Source organism: Bos javanicus, chromosome X (genome assembly GCF_032452875.1).
Source record: "Bos javanicus breed banteng chromosome X, ARS-OSU_banteng_1.0, whole genome shotgun sequence".
NCBI classification, from domain to species: domain Eukaryota; kingdom Metazoa; phylum Chordata; class Mammalia; order Artiodactyla; family Bovidae; genus Bos; species Bos javanicus.
The window spans coordinates 37,041,190-37,062,980 of record NC_083897.1 but is presented as its reverse complement, the minus strand read 5'-3'; the positions used below and the strand labels follow the sequence as shown (position 1 = coordinate 37,062,980).

General features: G+C 41.6%; 1 pseudogene; it reads left to right on the top strand.

The window, feature by feature from the left end:
- The first annotated feature begins 382 nt into the window (after nucleotides 1-382).
- LOC133242551 (histone H2A-Bbd type 2/3-like) lies at nucleotides 383-712 on the top strand (annotated as a pseudogene).
- Nucleotides 713-21,791: the final 21,079 nt, after the last annotated feature.

Here is a 21,791-nt window from a genome sequence, read left to right as displayed (position 1 = left end):
GCAGGGTGAGCAGGATCCCGCCAGCGCCATTTCTTTGCAGGGCCAGGCCCAGGCCTGTGGGAGTAAGGATGGGGTGGAGAGGCATGGGAAAGCAGTGATCTCAGGGGGTCTGCCTGTCACAAAGTGTGCACCCCGACCAGTGAGGGGCCGGCTCGTGGTTGCTAGGATACAGAGTAGAGGTCTGAGAGTACCGGTTGTCTTGAGAGGTTGGGACCAGCTGACTCATCTCACCGCATCTCATCCCACCACATCTCATCCCACCGCATCTCATCCCACCGCATTTCATCCCACTGCATCTCATCTCACCGCATATCATCCCACCACACCTCATCCCATTTCACCGCAAAGCGTGGTCTCCGGGAAAGCGGGCTCAATGGTCAGCATGCCCAGGGAGAGGGGCCGTCAAAGGTCATCTGGTCGCCGCTCCTGCACTGCCCGTGCCAAGCTGTCCTTCTCCATGAGCCACATGGAGCGCCTCCTGCGGGAAGGCCACTACGCCCAGCGCCTGAGCTCGTCCGCACCCATCTTTCTAGCAGCCATCATGTAGCACCTGACTACCAAGGTGCTGGAGCTGGCAGGCAACGAGGCCCAGAACAACGGTCAGAGGCACATCACCCTAGAGCTGGTGGGCATGGCGGTCCACCACAATGCTCTGCTCAGTGGCTTTTTTGGGATGACAACCATCTCCCTGGTGGCCCCAGCCTGGCACTAGCTGCTCAACCCTGGGTCCTGCGTCCCGGGTCCTGTGTGCCTGGCCCCTGGACGGGCCTTCCCCCGGCTGTCGGGTGCCAAGCCTGCTCATTGACCTACCGCACAGCCTGTTGCATCGGGCCCAGTCATGTCAAATCAATCAAAGTGTTTCAAGACATCCCTGTGTGTGCTTCAGTCACTTGGCCTGGGAGGTGGTGATGGGACACCCTCCTTGGAGAGGTGGGGGTTGGGGGTCTGACTGGAGTGGAGTGGGAGTGTTGTGGGTACGGGTGGAGTCGGGGATGGCAGGCAGAGAGGAGTGGTCGCCCACGGTGATAGCGCATGCAGTGGCCTTGGTGGGAGAGGCTGGTTGCAGTGGGGGTGCGGTGGAGTGGAGTCTGGGGTGAAGGCCGGGTAAAGGAAGGCTCCCCCATTGGCTCTGAGCAAGTAGGAGCCAGGCCAAGTCCCCAGAGGGACCAGGGTCCTGGCGGTGATGCTCAAGACCAAGAGGGCGGCATCGTGGTCGAGCGAAGGTGCCAAGGTGACTGACTGCCTGGCGGCATGGGATGCAGGGATAGTGGACAGCGTGCTTGACAGGAGTTCCCATGGGGGCAGGGGCCTAGACCACAAGACTGCGGTGGGATGGGGACTGGGGTGGGACACAACCTGCCTGTATGCAAACTCTGAATCAGGGTCACTCGGGGTCACCAGTTGACTTTTTGGTCGTGTGCCTTTAGAGATGCCAGGAGACGCCCTGCTTGCAACCTGCGGGATCAAGCTGTCACCTAGTAATGGTGGGCTGTGGCCAGGACCTGTGCCACCACTCTAATTTTGCATATGTGACTTTCGTGGGACCAGGCTCCGCCTCCGGCCACTCGATTTGCATATCACGGTGGAAATGGAGCTTTAGCCTAGAAAGTTGGAGTAGTCATCACATCTGAGACCCACGTTTTAAAATTAATGCTATTTCTTTATGCCTTAGGTAGTTTGGATTTGATTAGTAAGAAGCTTTATGCCGACTGCTGCTTCCCTGATAAGGAACTAGCCTTTTACTGACCTTTAATTTCATTTTAAATAATGAGAACATAATACCTGCCCACCATTTCAGAATAATGGTTAGAAGAATTAGAGGAAATTACACATATATGATATACATAATATAGGACAGAAAAGATCTTTTTAAAATATATAAAAACAGGTTGCTTACTCACGCAGTCAGTCATGTCTGACTCTTTAGCGACCCCATGGACTATAGCCTGCCAGGCTCCTCTGTCCATGAAATTTCCCAGGCTGGAATACTGGAATGGGTTGCCATTTCCTTCTCCAGGGGATCTTCCAGACCCAGGGATCGAATCTGCGTCTCTTGCATTGGTGGGCGGATTCTTTACCAGTGAGTCACCAGGGAAGCCCATATAAAAGTATACCTGTGCTAAAATAAAAACTTACTAAGTAGTAAGGTTAGTTCTGTATGCAGTCCATGGCACTGTGATATTTCTTTTTTGTTTTTGGTTTTCTTATATTATGCAATAAAATCAACCTCTTTTGGAGCCCAGTTCTATGAATTTAGCACATGTATACATGTGTGCATTCACCACCATATTCAGAACATGGAACAGCTCCACCAATCCAGCAAGTCCCTGGTCTGGTACAGCAGTCCCTGTTTAAGTGCTTGATTTTTGTAAAAAGAATGTTGTTTAAATAGACCCCTGGGTGGAGAGTTGGAGGGGGAGCAAAAATTCAACAAATACCACAAGGGAAAGTGAAATGGAGAAGTTTATTACTCATAAGTCCTGGAGGAGGTTCAAAGCATGCCTGGAGGGCCACACAGAAGGTCAGGGGAGGGGACAGGCAGAGAGAAGGCAGCAGGAACTGGGACTTACAGCTTTTATTAGGGCCCATAGGTTAAGTGTTTCTGAGGTTCCTTGGATAAGGCCAAATTGGTCAATTCAAAACCAAATAAAATAAAATAAAATAAATAAGCCAGCAGAGTTTTGGTAAGCTCTGTGGGAGTTCTATCTAACGGACCCACAAGAGGAAGGAGCTGGGAGGCAGAAGAGACTGTTAAATTGCCAGGGCCTTTGGGGAAGTCATCTCAGTTGCAATTTCTTATGACTCTGCTGGCTGTCATCCAGGGCATGCCCTTGAAGATAAATTTGTGTCCACCCAAGGCCCCTGCAGGCCCCTTAGCCACACAAAAAGAACGCGATATTATAGAGTACTTTAAACTCTCAATAGCTGTCAAACTCTTTCTTCAAACCTAGTCCTTGACAACTGCTGCTCTGGTCTCCATCTCTTAAAAAACTACCTTTCCCATATGTCTTGTAAGTAGATTCATTAAGTTTATCAGCTTTTGAGGCTGGCTGCTATCACTAAACATACTGCTTTTGAGGTTCATCAAGATTGTTGTGTGTATCAATAGTTATGTTCTGTTGTTGAGTAGTATTCCATTGTGTGGACGTACCACAGTTTGTTTAACCTTCAGCCTATTGGAAGACATTTTGGTTGTTTCCAGGTTTTTGGCAATGTTGAACAAAGCAGATATGAGCATTCATGGATAAGTTTTTATATGAACATATAAGTTTCATTTCTCTAAGGTATATACCCAGGAGTTGGCCGACTGGATCATACGAAAAGGTTCTTCAGGTCTCTTCACAATTAGCCTCATTCTCATGCCCTAGGGGCAACTATTGTTCTTATGCTTTTCACCACATGTTGATTTTGCTTGTTTTGGAACTTCAAATAATGGAATCATACATGTAAGCACTTTCAGTGAAGCCTCTTTTGAGAAGCACTCATATTTGATGTGTGTATCTATGTTCATTCCTTTTTATCACCAAATGTTATATAGCGATATTAATAAACTGCTGTTGATTTATACATTCAACTGTTGATGAACATCTGGCTTCTTTTCAGTTCTTTATTATTATGAAAGAAGCTGCTATAAACATTTGTGTTCAAGTTACCATGTACTCATATTTTTTCATTTTCCTAGGGTAATTTCTAAAAGCAGAAGTGTTAGGTAGTAGGATAAGTAGATATCTAGCTTTATGAAAAACTGAAAAACACTTTTCAAAGTATTTGTACCATATTACACTGTGTATAGGGGTTTTAGTTGTTCCATATCCTTGCCAAAATTTGATGTTGTCAACTGGTTAGTTTCAGTCATTTTGTTGGATATATAGTGAAATCTCATTGTGATTTTTAATTTGAAATTACATAATGAATAATGGCACCCCACTCCAGTACTCTTGTCTGGAAAATCCCATGGACAGAGGACCCTGGAAGGCTGCAGTCCATGAGGTCGCTAAGAGTCAGACATGACTGAGAGACTTCACTTTGACTTTTCACTTTCATGCATTGGAGAAGGAAATGGCAACCCACTCCAGTATTCTTGCCTGGAGAATCCCAGGGATGGGGGAGCCTGGTGGGCTGCTGTCTATGGGGTCGCACAGAGTCGGACACGATTGAAGTGACTTAGCAGCAGCAGCAATTAATAAAGATGTTGAGGATATTTTCAATTTTCCAAAAAAGTGATTTCAAAATATCCAACATAACTATTATTTTTCTAACATCAAAAGAACTACCTCAGCTTTCTCAAATCTTCTGTGCAGTACATATTTATATTATATTTCATTTACTTTCAATCTTTCTTTGTCATCATGCTTAGACAGCATGTCTTTTTGAATTTTTATTTTATTTTGATAAACCTTAAAATAAGATCTATTCTCTTAAAATATTTGTCTGTGTGTTAGTCACTAATTTGTGTTCAACTCTTAGTGACTGCTATGGACTGTAACCCGTCAGACTCCTCTGTCCAGGGGATTCTCCAGACAAGAATACTGGAGTGGGTTGCCATTCCTTTTTCCAGGGGATCTTCCTGACCCAGGGACCAAACCCAGGTCTCCTTCATTGCAGGCAGATTCTTTACCAGGTGAGCCACCAGGGAAGCCCTATTACATTTTTTAGTGTACAATATATTATCATTGCCTATAGATACAAAGTTATACAGCAGATCTTGAGTTAATTAATCTTATCTGAAACTGAATGCACAATGACTAGTAAATTTCAACATCCCCTTCCCAGCCAGTATTCCAGAAAAACAGTGTTCAGTTCAGTTCAGTTGTTCAGTCGTGTCCGACTCTTTGCGACCCCATGGATTGCAGCACATCAGGTTTCCCTGTCCATAACCAACTCTGGAGCTTATTCAAACTCATATCCATTGAATTGGTGATGCCATCCAATCATGTCATCCTCTGTCGTCCCCTTCTCCTCCCGCCTTCAAGCATTCCTAGCATCTGGGTCTTTTCCAGTGAGTCAGTTCTTCCCATCTGGTGGCCAAAGTACTCGAGTTTCAACTTCAGCATCAGTTCTTTCAATGAATATTAAGTAATGATTTCTTTTAGGATTGACTGGTTGGATCTCCTAGTTGTCCAAGAGACTCTCAAGAGTCTTCTCCAACACTATGGTTCAAAAGCATCAATTCTTTGGCACTCAGCTTTCTTTTTTTTTTTTTCCATTTCATCATTGTTTATAATACTGAAAAATTGCAAACAATATACAGGCCTGTTGGTTCAAATAATTATGGATTACACATTCTCAATTCAGTTCAGTTCAGTCACTCAGTCGTGTCCGACTCTTTGTGACCCCATGAACAGCAGCATGCCAGGCCTTCCTGTCCATCACAAACTCCAGGAGTCCACCCAAATGCATGTCCATTGAGTTGGTGATACCATCCAACCATCTCATCCTCTGTCGTCCTCTTCTCCTCCTGCCCTCAATCTTTCCCAACATCAGGGTCTTTTCAAATGAGTCAGCTCTTCGCATCAGGTGGCCAAAGTATTGGCGTTTCAGCTTCAACATCAGTCCTTCCAATGAACACCCAGGACTGATCTCCTTTAGGATGGACTGGTTGGATCTCCTTGTAGTCCAAGGGACTCTTGCCAGAGTCCAACTCCAGCAACCAGGGATTCAACCTGAAGAGATGACAGTGTCGGCCAATGAGACAGCCTCTCAGTTTTCTATGGACTGCCTGTTTATTTCAAGTTTAAGATTCTCTTTTATACTTTTACAAAAACATTAGACCAGAGGTTTGACATTTTCACTTCCTCCTCTCCCAGATTTATTATCTCCATAAATCATTGTTGCTCTTCAAACAGAGTTCCTACTTCAGTGATTCTCTTGGAATCAGCCTTATCATCTATTATCTACCCCCTTTAATGTGTCCTATAGTTAACTTGTGATTACATTGTAACTCATACTACATTCTTCAGTTTACTACTTATCTTCCTAAATCCTGTTTGCCCTTAACATCCTGAGCTCACTATCTCTTAAAAAGGCTTCTAGCTATAGGGTCTCTAAAAATTCTTAACTTCTATAAGCTATAGTAAAATATGCTAACTTTAAAACAGTCCTTAAATCTTTAACTTCTATTTTAATTATTTCTAAGCCCTAAATTCAGTAAACTCCTTTGCCATAAACATTTTCCACACAACTAAGTTTCAGATAGTAATCCCTCCCATGGCCTCAAGCTACGGCTTATGTGCTCATCCTGGAACACTCTTTTGTAAAAGTCCTTGAACAAATGTCAGTGATTAACTTTATGAATTATTTTCTGAGCACAATGGCAGAAGGCTTTGTGCCTTTTCATGCTCCTCTCAAGAACAATAAACACCTTAATATTCCTTTTCAGTCAACTCAGCCAAAGAGAGTGTCACGCAAGTGTATGTTCCTCCATTCTTTGTCTCATCATAACAAAGATTTGGAGCGACGGACATTAAAGCCCTCTGCGCGTCACAGCTCTCGGGTCTTGGTAAACCATGTTATAGCTCTTAGGCAAGTCAGTGTTACAGCTCTATTTTATTTAGAAGATAGCAGGAGAATTCATCCTTGACGAGTGAGGGCATGCTAACCCAAAGACTCGAAGAGTAGAGAGTGGAGGAGTGCACGGGGGAGGGAGAGAGAGTGAGAGAGGGAGAGAGAGAGAAAGTGTACATGCACACAGAAGAGAAAGAGAGTGAGTGAGAAAGCGCTTTGGCTCCTCCTTTTATATGTTTTTTCCTCCACCTGGGCCTGCCCTATGCAAATTGGGCTTAGTCAGGAGTGCTGTTTGTTCTGCCTGAAAAGTCTTGACTCTGGTCTTCGGACTGTCCTTTGACCTTCCTTGTCTTTTAGCCACCGCCATTTTGGACCCCCTTTCCCTATTCTATCTACCTAACAAGAGGAAAAGACAAGTCAGAATTACAAGGCCTAACTCCTTCATCCCAGGATCAGTGCCTGCGGAGTGAGAAGAGGGGGCTGGGGACCGTGCTTCCATTTTGTCAGTAATGCCTAACGCGGCTCCCGACAGACTCTCAAGAGTCTCCTCCTAGTACAGCCACTATGGAGAACAGTGTGGAGATTCCTTAAAAAACTGGAAATAGAACTGCCTTATGATCCAGCAATCCCACTGCTGGGCATACACACTGAGGAAACCAGAAGGGAAAGAGACACGTGTACCCCAATGTTCATTGCAGCACTGTTTATAATAGCCAGGACATGGAAGCAACCTAGATGTCCATCAGCAGATGAATGGATAAGAAAGCTGTGGTACATATACACAATGGAGTATTACTCAGCCATTAAAAAGAATACATTTGAATCAGTTCTAATGAGGTGGATGAAACTGGAGTCTATTATACAGAGTGAAGTAAGCCAGAAGGAAAAACATAAATACAGTATACTAACGCATATATATGGAATTTAGAAAGATGGTAACAATAACCCAGTGTACGAGACAGCAAAAGAGACACTGATGTATAGAACAGTCTTATGGACTCTGTGGGAGAGGGAGAGGGTGGGAAGATTTGGGAGAATGGCATTGAAACATGTAAAATATCATGTAAGAAACGAGTTGCCAGTCCAGGTTCGATGCACAATACTGGATGCTTGGGGCTAGTGCACTGGGATGACCCAGAGGGATGGTATGGGGAGGGAGGAGGGAGGAGGGTTCAGGGTGGGGAACACATGTATACCTGTGGCGGATTCACTTTGATATTTGGAAAAACTAATACAATTATGTAAAGTTTAAAAATAAAATTAGAAAAAAAAAAAAAAAAGAGTCTCCTCCAACACCACAGTTGAAAAGCATCAATTCTTTGGCACTCAGCTTTCTTTATGGTCCAACTCTCACATCCATACATGACTATTGGAAAAACCATAGCCTTGACTAGATGGACCTTTGTTGGCAAAGTAATGTCTCTGTTTTTAATATGCTGTCTAGGTTTGTCATAGCTTTTCTTCCAAGGAACAAGCGTCTTTGAATTTCATGGCTGCAGTCACCATCTGCAGTGATTTTGGAGCCCCCCCAAAATAAAGTCTGGCACTGTTTCCATTGTTTCCCCATCTATTTTCCATGAACTGATGGGACAGGATGCCATGATCTTAGTTTTCTGAATGTTGAGTTTTAAGCCAACTTTTTCACTATCCTCATTCACATTCATCAAGAGGCTCTTTAGTTCTTCTTTGCTTTATGCCATAAAGGTGGTGTCATCTGTATATCTGAGGTTATTGATATTTCTCCCTTCAATCTTAATTTCAGCTTGTGATTTATCCAGCCCCACATTTAGCATGATGGTCTCTGCATAGAAGTTAAATAAGCAGGGTGACAATATACAGCCTTGACAGACTCCTTTCCTGATTTGGAACCAGTCTGTTGTTCCATGTCCAGTTCTAATGGTTGCTTCTTGACCTGCATACAGATTTCTCAGGAGGCAGGTGAGGTGCTCTGGTATTCCCTTCTCTTTAAGAATTTCCCACAGTTTGTTGTGATCCACACAGTCAAAGGCTTTGGCACAGTCAATAAAGCAAAAGTAGAAGTTTTTATGGAACTCTCTTGCTTTTCCAATGACCCAATGGATGTTGGAAAATAGATCTCTGGTTCCTCTGCCTTTTCTAAATCCAGCTTGAACATCTGGAAGTTCACGGTTGACATACTGTTGAAGTATGGCTTGGATAATTTTGAACATTACTTTGCTAGCATGTGAGATGAGTGCAATTGTGCAGTAGTTTGAGCATTCTTTGGCATTGCCTTTCTTTGGGATTGGAATGAAAACTGACTTTTCCAGTCCTTGGGCACTGCTGAGTTTTCCAAATTTGCTGGCACACTGAATGCAGCACTTTCACAGCATCATCTTTTAGGATTTGAAAGAGCTCAACTGGAATTCCATCACCTCCACTAGCTTTGTTCCTAGTGATGCTTCCTAAGGCCCACTTGACTTCACATTCCAGGATGTCTGGCTCTAGGTGAGTGATCACACCATCGTGATTATCTGGGTCATGAAAATCTTTTTTGTATAGTTCCTCTGTGTATTATTGCCACCTCTTTTTAATATTTTCTGCTTCTGCTAGGTCCATAGATTTCTGTCCATTATTGTGCCCATATTTGCATGAAATGTTCCCTGGTATCTCTAATTTTCTTGAAGAGATCTCTAGTCTTTCCCATTCTATTGTTTTCCTCTATTTCTTTGCATTGATCGCTGAGGAAGGATGTCTTATATCTCCTTGTTATTCTTTGGAAGTCTGGATTCAAATGGGTGTGTCTTTCCTTTTCTCCTTTGCCTTTAGCTTTTCTTCTTTTCTCAGCTATTTGTAAGGCCTCCTCAGGCAGCCATTTCCCTTTTTGCATTTCTTTTTCTTGGGGGTGGTCTTGATCTTTGCCTCTTGTCCAATGTCACAAACCTCTGTCCATAGTTCTTCAGGCACTCTATCAGATCTAATCCCTTGAATCAATTTGTCACTTCCATGTATAATCATAAGGGATTTGATTTAGGTCATACCTGAATGGTTTACTGGTTTCCCCTACTTTCTTCAATTTAAGTCTGAATTTGGCAATAAGGAGTTCATGATCTGAGACACAGTCAACTCCTGGTCTTGTTTTCACTGACTGTATAGAGCTTCTCCATCTTTGGCTGCAAAGAATATGATTAATCTGATTTTGGTATTGAGCATCTGGTGATGTCCATGTGTAGAGTCTTCTCTTGTGCTGTTGGAAGAGGGTGTTTGCTATGACCAGTGCGTTCTCTTGACAAAACTCTGTCAGCCTTTGACCTGCTTCGTTTTGTACTTCAAGGCCAAACTTGCCTGTTACTCCAGGTATCTCTTGACTTCCTACTTTTGCATTCCAGTCCCCTATAATGAAAATGACATCTTTTTTGGGTGTTAGTTCTAGAAGGTCTTGTACGTCTTCACAGAACCATTCAACTTCAACTTCTTCAGCATTACTGGTCGGGGCATAGACTTGGATTACTGTGATATTGAATGGTTTACCTTGGAAACAAACAGAGATCATTCTGTCATTTTTGAGATTGCTTCCAAGTACTGCATTCAGACTCTTTTGTTGACTATGATGGATACTCCATTTCTTCTGAGGGATTCCTGCCTGCAGTAGTAGATATAATGGTCATCTGAGTTAAATTCACCCATTCCAGTCCATTTTAGTTCACTGATTCCTAAAATGTCAATGTTCACTCTCGCCATCTCCTGTTTGACCACTTCCAATTTGCCTTGATTCATGGACCTAACATTCCAGGTTCCTATGCAATATTGCTCTTTACAGCATCAGACTTTACTTCCATCACCAGTCACATCCACAACTGGGTGTTGTTTCTGATTGTGTGGATCACAGCAAACTATGGAATATTCTTAGCATAGGAATCCAAGACCACCTTACCTGTCTCCTGCAAACAAGTCAAGAAGCCAGAGTTTGCACCAGACATGGCACAATGGATTGGTTCAAAATTGGAAAAGGAATACCTCAAGGGTGTATATTGCCACCCTGCTCATTTAACTTACATGCAGAATACATCATGTGAAATTCCAGGCTGGAATCTTGACAAACCAGAGTCAAGATTGCCGGGAGAAATATCAATAACCTCAGACATATAGATGACACCACTCTGACAGAAAGCAAAGAAGCACTTAAGAACCTTTTGATGAACGTGAAAGAAGAGAGTAAAAAAATTGACTTAAAACCCAACATTCAAAAAACAAAGATCATGGCATCTGGTCTCGTCACTTCAAGGCAGATAGAAGGGGAAACAATAGAAACAGTGACAGACTTTATTTTCTTGGTCTCCAAAATCACTGTGGACAGTGACTATAGCCATGAAATCAAAAGACACTTGCTCCTTGGAAGAAAATCTATGACAAACCTGTATGGTGTATTAAAAAGCAGAGACATTACTTTGCCAACAAAGTTCTGTCTAGTCAATCTATGGTTTTTCCACTAGTCATGTATGGATGTGAGAGTTGGACTATAAAGAAAGCTGAGCACCGAAGATTTGATGCCTTTGAACTGTGGTGTTGGAGAAGACTCTTGAGAGTCCTTTGTACTGCAAGAGATTAAACCAGTGAATCCTAAAGGAAATCAGTCCTGAATATTCATTGGAAGGACTGATGCTGAAGCTGAAACTCCAATACTTTGGCCACCTGATGCGAAGAGCTGACTCATTGGAAAAGACCCTGATGCTGGCAAAGATTGAAGGCAGGAGGAGAAGGGGACAACAAAAGATGAGATGGTTGGATGGCATCACAGACTTGATGGACATGAGTTTGAGCAAGCTCTGGGAGATGGTGAAAGACAGGGAAGGCTATTGTGTTGCAGTCCATGGGGTCGCAAAGAGGCAGACATGACTGAGCGACTGAACAGCAGCAATGGCCGCTCTCCTGAATACCTGCCAACTACCATTGCTGTCTTTGATTCTACACATTTTACTACTTTAGATACCTCATATAAATGAAATCATGCCATAGTTGTCTTTCTGAATGGTTTATTTCATTTAGCATATTGTCCTCAAGCTTCACCTGTAGTGTTAAAGAGCATTTAGCCAGCATATAGTTGTCTTGCTTTTATACACAATATGATCATCATATTAGTCTGCTATGTTGCCAGAGCTGAAAGTAAGTCTTATCAATATTTTAAAGATGGTAGAACCATGTTTTACTTTGAATTAAAATTCAAAATACTCTTTGCTCCTCTTTGCCCTATGGCCTTTGCATAATAGGTTTCCAAATGCTCGTGTACTAGGACTGAGAACTCAGCATCTCATTCCCCTTCTTATCTCTTGCTGTAGATAGTTTTCTTTTATATATACAATGATTTATGGAATTTAAAAAATCTTGATTAAGCTCTCTAATGTTCAAAAAAATTAACAATGTTTCTCCAGGCCTACCTAGGATTCAACGGCCAAAGATTGAAATGAAGTTTCTTTTTCAAAGATCAGGAATTTTCTTCCTTTCTTAGCAACTGTCTCAAAGTTTTCAGATCATCACACTGGTATTATTATACATAGAAACTTTGACTATCTGTCTTTGTGCTGAATACCCAATGAGGGTAGATGGACACATCTTATTTTCACATCTCTATCTTCTCTGATCATGTTTTCTTAATATTACAGACACTTTTTCTTCAGAGATTTTCCTTAGCCCCTATCTTATGCTTAACGTTTAGTTAATACTCTTCTTTATTATAGTGTATAATAAATATTCTTCTTTATTATATTCTTTATATATATATATAATGTTCCTTGTTCTTTATTATAATAATATAATACTTTAGACATTTTATAATGAGTAACTAATAATCTATACATATACAAAAAACTTTATAAAAAAGATTTTCACACATAGCAATAAAACTCAAGTAATATTTGTATGAGTCCCTTGAACTGGAGGTGAGTTCTTGGAAATTCTTCGTGTATATATTCCCTCTGTGATAATGCTTAGGCTTCATTGGCTGCAGTGCTACAATGCAACCTATAGACAAGAATTTTGAATTACATATCAACACTCATGGTATATAAAGTAGATGGGGTTAGGGCAAGAAGAGAGGTACATCCTTTCCTTCTTGTCATTAAAACATTATTATTATTATTTCTTTTTGCAATATTATTTCTTCAGTTCAGTTCAGTTCAGTCGCTCAGTCGTGTCCAACTCTTTGCAACACCATGAATCGCAGCACGCAGGCCTCCCTGTCCATCATCAATCCCGGAGTTCACTCAGACTCACGTCCATCGAGTCAGTGATGCCATCCAGCCAACTCATCCTCTGTCGTCCCCTTCTCCTCCTGCCCCCAATCCCTCCCAGCATCAGAATCTTTTCCAATGAGTCAACTCTTCGCATGAGGTGGCCAAAATACTGGAGTTTCAGCTTTAGCATCACTCCTTCCAAAGAAATCCCAGGGCTGATCTCCTTCAGAATGGACTGGTTGGATCTCCTTGCAGTCCAAGGGACTCTCAAGAGTCTTCTCCAGCTCCACAGTTCAAAAACATCAATTATTCAGTGCTCAGCCTTCTTCACAGTCCAACTCTTACATCCATACATGACCACAGGAAAAACCATAGCCTTGACTAGAAGGACCTTTGTTGGCAAAGTAATGTCTCTGCTTTTGAATATGCTATCTAGGTTGGTCAAAACTTTCCTTCCAAGGAGTAAGCGTCTTTTAATATCATGGCTGCAGTCACCATCTGCAGTGATTTTGGAGCCCACCAAAATAAAGTCTGACACTGTTTCCACTGTTTCCCCATCTATTTCCCATGAAGTGATGGGACCGAATGCCATGATCTTCATTTTCTGAATGTTGAGCTTTAAGCCAACTTTTTCACTCTCCTCTTTCACTTTCATCAAGACGCTTTTTAGTTCCTCTTCACTTTCTGCCATAAGGGTGGTGTCATCTGCATATCTGAGGTTATTGATATTTCTCCTGGCAATCTTGATTCCAGCTTGTGTTTCTTCCAGCCCAGCGTTTCTCATGATGTACTCTGCATAGAATTTAAATAAGCAGGGTGACAATATACAGCCTTGACATACTCCTTCTCCTGTTTGGAACCAGTCTGTTGTTCCATGTCTAGTTCTAACTGTTGCTTCCTGACCTGCATACAGGTTTCTCAAGAGGCAGATCATGTGGTCTGGTATCCCATCTCTTTCAGAATTTTCCACAGTTTATTGTGATCCACACAGTCAAAGGCTTTGGCATAGTCAATAAAGCAGAAATAGATGTTTTTCTGGAACTCTCTTGCTTTTTTCATGATCCAGCGGATGTTGGCAATTTGATCTCTGGTTCCTCTGCCCTTTCTAAAACCAGCTTGAACATCAGGAAGTTCATAGTTAATGTATTGCTGAAGCCTGGCTTAGAGAATTTTGAGCATTACTTTACTAGCATGTGAGATGAGTGCAATTATGCGGTAGTTTCAGCATTCTTTGGCATTGCCTTTCTTGGGATTGGAATGAAAACTGACCTTTTCCATTCCTGTGGCCACTGCTGAGTTTTGCAAATTTGCTGGCATATTGAGTGCAGCACTTCCATAGCATCATCTTTCAGGATTTGAAATAGCTCAACTGGAATTCCATCACCTCCACTAGCTTTGTTCGTAGTGATGCTTTCTAAGGCCCACTTGACTTCACATTCCCGGATGTCTGGCTCTAGGTGAGTGATCACACCATCGTGATTATCTGGGTCATGAAGATCTTTTTGTACAGTACTTCTGTGTATTCTTGCCACCTCTTCTTAATATCTTCTGCTTCTGTTAGGTCCATACCATTTCTGTCCTTTATCTAGCCCATTTTTGCATGAAATGTTCCCCTTGTATCTCCAATTTTCTTGAAGAGATCTCTAGTCTTTCCCATTCTATTGTTTTCCTCTATTTCTTTGCATTGATTGCTGAAGAAGGCTTTCTTATCTCTTCTTGCTATTCTTTGGAACTCTGCATTCAAATGCTTGTATCTTTCCTTTTCTCCTTTGCTTTTCACTTCTCTTCTTTCACAGCTATTTGTAAGGCCTCCCCAGACAGCCATTTTGTTTTTTTGCATTTCTTTTCCATGGGGATGTTGTTGAAACCTGGCTCCTGTACAGTGTCACAAACCTCATTCCATAGTTCATCAGGAACTCTATCTATCAGATCTAGGCCCTTAAATCTATTTCTTACTTCCACTGTATAATCATAAGGGGTTTGATTTAGGTCATACCTCAATGGTCTAGTGGTTTTCCCTACTTTCTTCATATTAAGTCTGAATTTGGTAATAAGGAGTTCATGATCTGAGCCACAGTCAGCAAAAACAAGACCAAGACAGTCAGCTCCTGGTCTTGTTTTTGCTGACTGTATAGAGTTTCTCCATTTTTTGCTGCAAAGAATATAATCCATCTGATTTCGGTGTTGACCATCTGGTGATGTCCACGTGTAGAGTCTTCTCTTGTGTTGTTGGAAGAGGGTGTTTGCTATGACCAGTGCATTTTCTTGGCAAAACCATATTAGTCTTTGCCCTGCTTCATTCTGTATTCCCAGGCCAAATTTGCCTGTTACTCCAGGTGTTCCTTGACTTCCTACTTTTGCATTCCAGTCCCCTATAATGAAAAGGACATCTTTTTTGGGTGTTAGTTCTAAAAGGTCTTGTAGGTCTTCATAGAACTATTCAACTTCAGCTTCTTCAGCGTGACTGGATGGGGCATAGACTTGGATTACTGTAATATTGAATGGTTTGCCTTGGAAACGAACAGAGATCATTCTGTCGTTTTTGAGATTGCATCCAAGTACTGCATTTCAGACTCTTTTGTTGACCATGATGCCTACTCCATTTCTTTTGAGGCATTCCTGCCTGCAGTAGTAGATATAATGGTCATCTGAGTTAAATTCACCCATTCCAGTCCATTTTAGTTTGCTGATTCCTAGAATGTCGATGTTCACTCTTACCATCTCTTATTTGACCACTTCCAATTTGCCTTGATTCATGGACCTAACATTACAGGTTCCTATGCAATATTGCTCTTTACAGCATCGGACCTTGCTTCTATCACCAGTCATATCCACAGCTGGGTATTGTTTTTGTGTTGGCTCCATCCCTTCATTCTTTCTGGAGTTATTTCTCCACCGATCTCCAGTAGCATATTGGGCATCTACTGACTTGGGGGGTTCCTTTCAGTATCCTATCATTTTGCCTTTTCATACTGTTCATGGGGTTCTCAAGTCAAGAATACTGAAGTGGTTTGCCATTCACTTCTCCAGTGGACCACATTCTGTCAGATCTCTCCACCATGACCCATCCATCTTGGGTTGCCCCACGGGCATGGCTTAGTTTCACTGAGTTAGACAAGGCTGTGGTCCTAGTGTGAATAGATTGACTAGTTTTCTGAGTATGGTTTCAGTGTGTCTGCCCTCTGATGCCCTCTTGCAACACCTATCTTCTTACCTTGGGCATGGGGTATCTCTTCACGGCTGCTCCAGCAAAGCGCAGCCGCTGCTTCTTACCTTGGACGAGGGGTATCTCCTCACCGCCGCCCTTCCTGACCTTCAACATGGGATAGCTCCTCTAGGCCCTCCTGCGCCCGTGCTGCCCCTGGCACTCTCGGCCGCTGCCCCTGACCTCGGACGTGGGGTAACTCCTCTTGGCTGCCGCCCTTCGGGCTTGGGGTCCTCCCGGCTTCTGCCCCTGACCTCGCACATGGGGTAGCTCCTCTCGGCCGCGCTTAGTGTGCTGGTCACAGCCGCCCGCACTTATTTCTTAAGTGACCTCATTTTTCTAGTGAAAGCTAAAATCATAAACTTGTTCGATGCACAATACCTCCTTAGGCTCGGCTGACCCTTCAATTCAGTTCAGTTCAGTTCAGTTGCTCAGTCGTGTCCGACTCTTTGCGACCCCGTGAATTGCAGCACGCCAGGCCTCCCTGTCCATCACCAACTCCCGGAGTTCACTCAAACGCACATCCATCGAGTCAGTGATGCCATCCAGCCATCTCATCCTCTGTCGTCCCCTTCTCCTCCTGCCCCCAATCCCTCCCAGCATCAGAGTCTTTTCCAATGAGTCAACTCTTCACATGAGGTGGCCAAAGTACTGGAGTTTCAGCTTTAGCATCATTCCTTCCAAAGAAATCCCAGGGCTGATCTCCTTTGGAATGGACTTGTTGGATCTCCTTGCAGTCCAATGGACTCTCAAAAGTCTGCTCCAACACCACAGTTCAAAAGCTTCAATTCTTCGGCCCTTCAGATGACCAATTAAAGTGATTCATTTTGTATGTGTGTGAAATAGCCTTTCTTTTTGTTCTTTTTCTTCTTTTCATTTTTCTCTCTAGCTATGGATCTCTTTCTGTCTCTTTGTCTCCCTCTCTTTCACACACAGATGCACACACACACACACACACAAGAGACAAAGAGTGGACTCTTTGTTTATGGACAATGAGGGTCTTTTAGAAGTTTGAGACTAGTGACTCTGGATTCCAGTGCTATTCTGAGCTGGATGCAGGCAAGTGAGGAAGCATGACCCCAAATGGCTATTCTGGGACAATTTCTGAGCTTCAAAGGCTTGCATTTTGGATCAGTGCTGAGTTGTCTCTGTTTGGCAGTTGTGCTGGAAGCAGTCCCAGAATTTCCAGGTGAGTTGATAATTTCTGACCTTCTCTTTTCTTTCCTTTTGATACTAGGACATGCTCCCTCCCTACCCCGCACATGTTTATTTATTTATTATTATTAGTTGTTGCATTTAGTTATTTAGATATTATTACTGTTGTAGAATGAGTATAGAAAATATCTGTGAGTTGATACTTCCTCATACCATCTGATCAGCACCAGTAAAGAGGAAGGTGGCTGCACTGAGTCAAAGGCTTCTTAGAGCACACAGAATGAAGCTGAATTTGGAAGGAAATGTAAGGGAGAATAAGAAAGTTGAGGTGAGAAGAGAATAGAAGTTGAGAGTTTCCTCATTATATACACAAGAGAGGCACTTGAAAAAGAGAAAAAAACAACTTTATTCAAGCATTTCTTGCTGTTCTGTGTACATGAGAGCCTTGTGTTTATACACAGCAGGAAACTGTATATTGTCAGGGAACTGCTAAAGCAAGAAAAGGAAGTCAAGAATAAATGGCCTATGAAATCTTCTGAAAGGGATACCGACTACCTCTTTTCTTCAGAGGTCAAAGTATTGTTTGGCTTTTGTGAATGTTTAAGAGGTAGATCTCTTCCTGTTGATACTGCAAATATCCCCAGAGGCCAGGTTATAGAAAAAAGTATTTCAGAGAAAGAAATGGGTTCAAGAATAAATACTTTTCTGGAGAACAAAAAAATGGAGTCTTTGCCAGCAGAGCAAAGTAGATACTCTATACTATTAAAATAATGATTTAGACTAGCTGTCTTGTGAGTGGAGGACAGATTGTAATAGATGTGGAGGGTTTTGCACCTATATTAAGGGCTTCCTAGGTGATGCAGTCCTAAAGAATCCACCTGCCAGTGCAGGAGACATCAGATACACGGGTTTATTCCCTGGGTTGGGAAGATCCCCTGGAGGAGGAAATGGCAACCCACTCCAATATTCTTGCCTGGAGACTCCCATGGACAGAGAAGCTTGGCGGGCTACAGTCCATGGGGTCACAAAAGAGTCAGACATGATTGAGTTACTGAGCATGCACCCATACCTATATTAACAAAATTCACCACAAATATTTCTTCCCATTTTGTTTACGTAGCCACAGCTTTTGACAGTCCTTCCCTCTACTTCCCTCTAGAGGACTCTTGGGGACATTAGATACAGTGACACTGATGAACATCAGCCCTGGCCTAGGTGTCAGGAAAATATATTCTTTCCTTACTATATAGACAGGGAAACTATGGTTGACCCTGAGAACAAGTAAGTGTAAAAGCCAAATCTACACTTTTAAACAATATGATGATTTATATTATCCACAGCATTACTAGAGCTTGTGAGATCCTAAGTAGTTAATTGCTCTTCAGTTTATCCTGAAATAAGATGCTGGCTCATGATTTAATACTGGAAACATCATTACTGTTATTTAGGTGAGTCAACAGTTTGATGCCAGTTTGATGCTGATACCTTTTTTGTTTCATTTTTGTGGACTGTATTTTTGTTGTTGTTGAAAGTATAATAAAGTTCTCATTCCAACTCTAGAAAATATGATCATAACTCAAAGCCACTAGTGTCCAGAACCAAACTCATACTATTATTATTCCCTTTTGGTAGAAGAGTAACTTCAGACACAGAGATATTAAGTAATTGCAAGAGAAAGGAATACACACACACACACACACACAGAGGATCATACACCATGATCAAATTGAACTTCAGAAACCCAAGGATAGTTCAGTATTAGCAAATCAGTCAATATAATCCACATTAACAAAGGAAGAGTAAAAAAAATCACATGATAATCTCAATAGACACAGAAAAGCATTTGACAAAATTCAACATCCATTCATGATAAAAAGTCTCTTCAAGCTGGGTATAGAGGGAAAATATCTCAACATAACAAAAGCCATTTATGACAAACCCAAATAATACCCAATAGTGAAAAGTTGAAAGCCTTTCCTGCTAAATTCAGGAAGAAGATAAGGATGTCCACTCTCACTACTGCTATTCAACATAGTATTGGAAGGCCTAGCCATAGCAATCAGACAAGAAAAAATATTAAAGGTATCCAAATTGGAAAGGAGGAAGTAAAACTGTCACTCTTTGCAGACGACATGATATTCTATATAAAGAACCCTAAAGTCTCCATTTAAAAGCTGTTAGAACTAATAAATGAATTTACCAAGGTAGCAGGATACAAGATTAATGTACAGAAATCTCTTGCATTTCTTTACACTAAGTAATGAAATATCAGAAATAAAAAGCAAAAAAAAAAAAAAACTATTTTAAAAATCACATAAAATATCAATAAAATACTTAGGAATAAATATAACCAAGGAGATGATGACCTTTACACTGAGAAGTATAAAACAATGATAAAGGAAGTTGAAGATGATTCAAAGAAATGTAAATATCTTACTTGAGACTGGGGAAATTACTGCCACTCACACACAAAATAATAGGGCTTCTGTTAGTAAATAAAGGAGAAATAAATATTGTGTATTTTATTAAAAGTGTCTGATACAGTTTCATAAGACATGAGATCATGGAATAATATCCTGGGTTTCAAAATAGAAAAAAACAGTAGCTGCCAGAAACTACATTGTGCTTTATTTATTCAGACTCATCACATATTTTTTCCAGAACCTTAAGAAGTTTATTGACAATGGGATTCATATGAGATTTCCAAATATGGTGAGAAATTTGAAGACCATTTAGAAGGAAGAAAAGTTGAGGAAATTTGGTTTGTGATTCAAGAAAGTCTAAGAAAGTCACTGTCCTTAAACATCTAATGAAGCATCATGGGAAAGAGTCCTCAGACCAATTCTATATAACTCCATGTGATAGAAGTACGATCATTAAATAGAAGTTACAGCATGGTGGTCAGGGTTTCAGTTAACATGAGAAGAAATTTTAATACAACTATCCAACAGCCATATTTCAAATCTTCTATTCCTAAAAGTGCTTAAGCAGATGCTAGATGACCAATTGCTGGGATTCTGTTAAAGATATGCAGTAACTATGTGGAGGGCTAGCCACACCCTACACAAAATCCTTTGGGAATAATACAGTGTTTGCTCCATTGTTTGTCTCTAACATTCTTTCAGGCTATCTTAAGAAAGTCTTGAAGAACCATACAGCGCATGCATGTGAAGGAGAGAAATTGCGACTCACTTGCCCACAAAAGACATCTATCAGCATCCTTTCTGCTTTTTATGGTCATAAAGTCCCTGATGAAAACTTTTGTCCAACTCTAATTGGTAAGACCAGTGAAAATGCCACCTGTGTGTCAGTCACAGCTAGACAGATAAGACCCAACTTCTCAGAAAGCAAGGGTCCAGGTAACTCTGCATTCAAAAGCAAACATATCTAATTTTATTTGAGGAAAGAATAGATTCAATATGTAATTACCATGGAAATATGAGTAAAATGGAAAAGAAATTAATCATGCATAGCTTGACTACACCATTTAGATTAGAAGAGCTTTGATTTCAGTTACATATTCTTAACTTGGCCATTTCCCTTCCCTTCTTATATAGTAACACCCAACATTCCTTGAGTACTTACTATGTGCCAGGCATATTGCTTGGCACAATACATGAATTCTTTCCTTTAGTACACATAACCTCGTGAAGTAGGTACTACTTTTAAATATCATTTTATAGATGAGGAAACTGAGAATCAGATAAGCAAAGTGATTCTCCCGATGTTATACAGCTATTCAGTAATAGAGGTCATTGGTGACCTAGATGCGTGCTGGATTAAGGGCTCCATCATTTGAGAAGCTTCATAGGAGCTCATGATCTAATACAAACTAAAATATACCTGGAATCAATTGAGAACATTCTAGTTTTCCCTAGAGACTGATATTGGCTTCCCAGATGGCTTAGGGTAAAGAATCTGCCTGCCAATGCAAGAGACTTGGGTTCAATCTCTGGGTTGGGGAAGATCCCCTGGAGGAGGAAATGGCAACTCACTCCAGTATTCTTGCCTGGAGAATTCCATGGACAGAGGAGCCTGGCAGGCTACAGTCTGTGGGCTCATAAAGAGTTGGACATGACTTAGCAACTAAAAACAACAGCAACAAGAGATTAATGTACGGGCAGCTTCCTGATTGACCCATCATTAATCTTAAAAGAATACACTTTCCATCTTTATTTTCTTGGTAGCAACTCAGTCTTATTCCTGCCACCACTAGCTCCACTGAGATCACCACTGATCTTCACCAGTGGACCCTTTTATGTCTTTATCTAATGTGACTTATTGATGTCATCTGACAGTCTATCATTCTACCTTTCTTTAAACACGCAGTTCCTTTGGCTCTCATGATACCAGGCTCTCTCTCCACCCCTCCCCTTCACTTTTACGAGCTTCTTCTCTCCTTCCCATTGTAACTAACCACATTAATTGCTTGGCTACCTGCTTTTTCTATTTCCAGAATCAGAGAGTATTCAATTTGTCACATATTAAAAGCTTTCATTTATGTAGAAATTAGATTTGAAAATAGCTCTTTGCTTAACTTGTGCCAGGGATTAGTATCTCCATTTAACATACAGGCAAATATAATTTTGCAGAGGCAATTTGCTGGTAGTCACATAGTGAAAGGTTGTTGTTGAATCACGCGAATACACCAGGATTCTTAGCCCCTGGAGGAGAAGAATTCAATCCGGGGCCAGAGACGAGGCTTGATCGCTCAGAGCTTGTGTGATAAAGTTTTATTA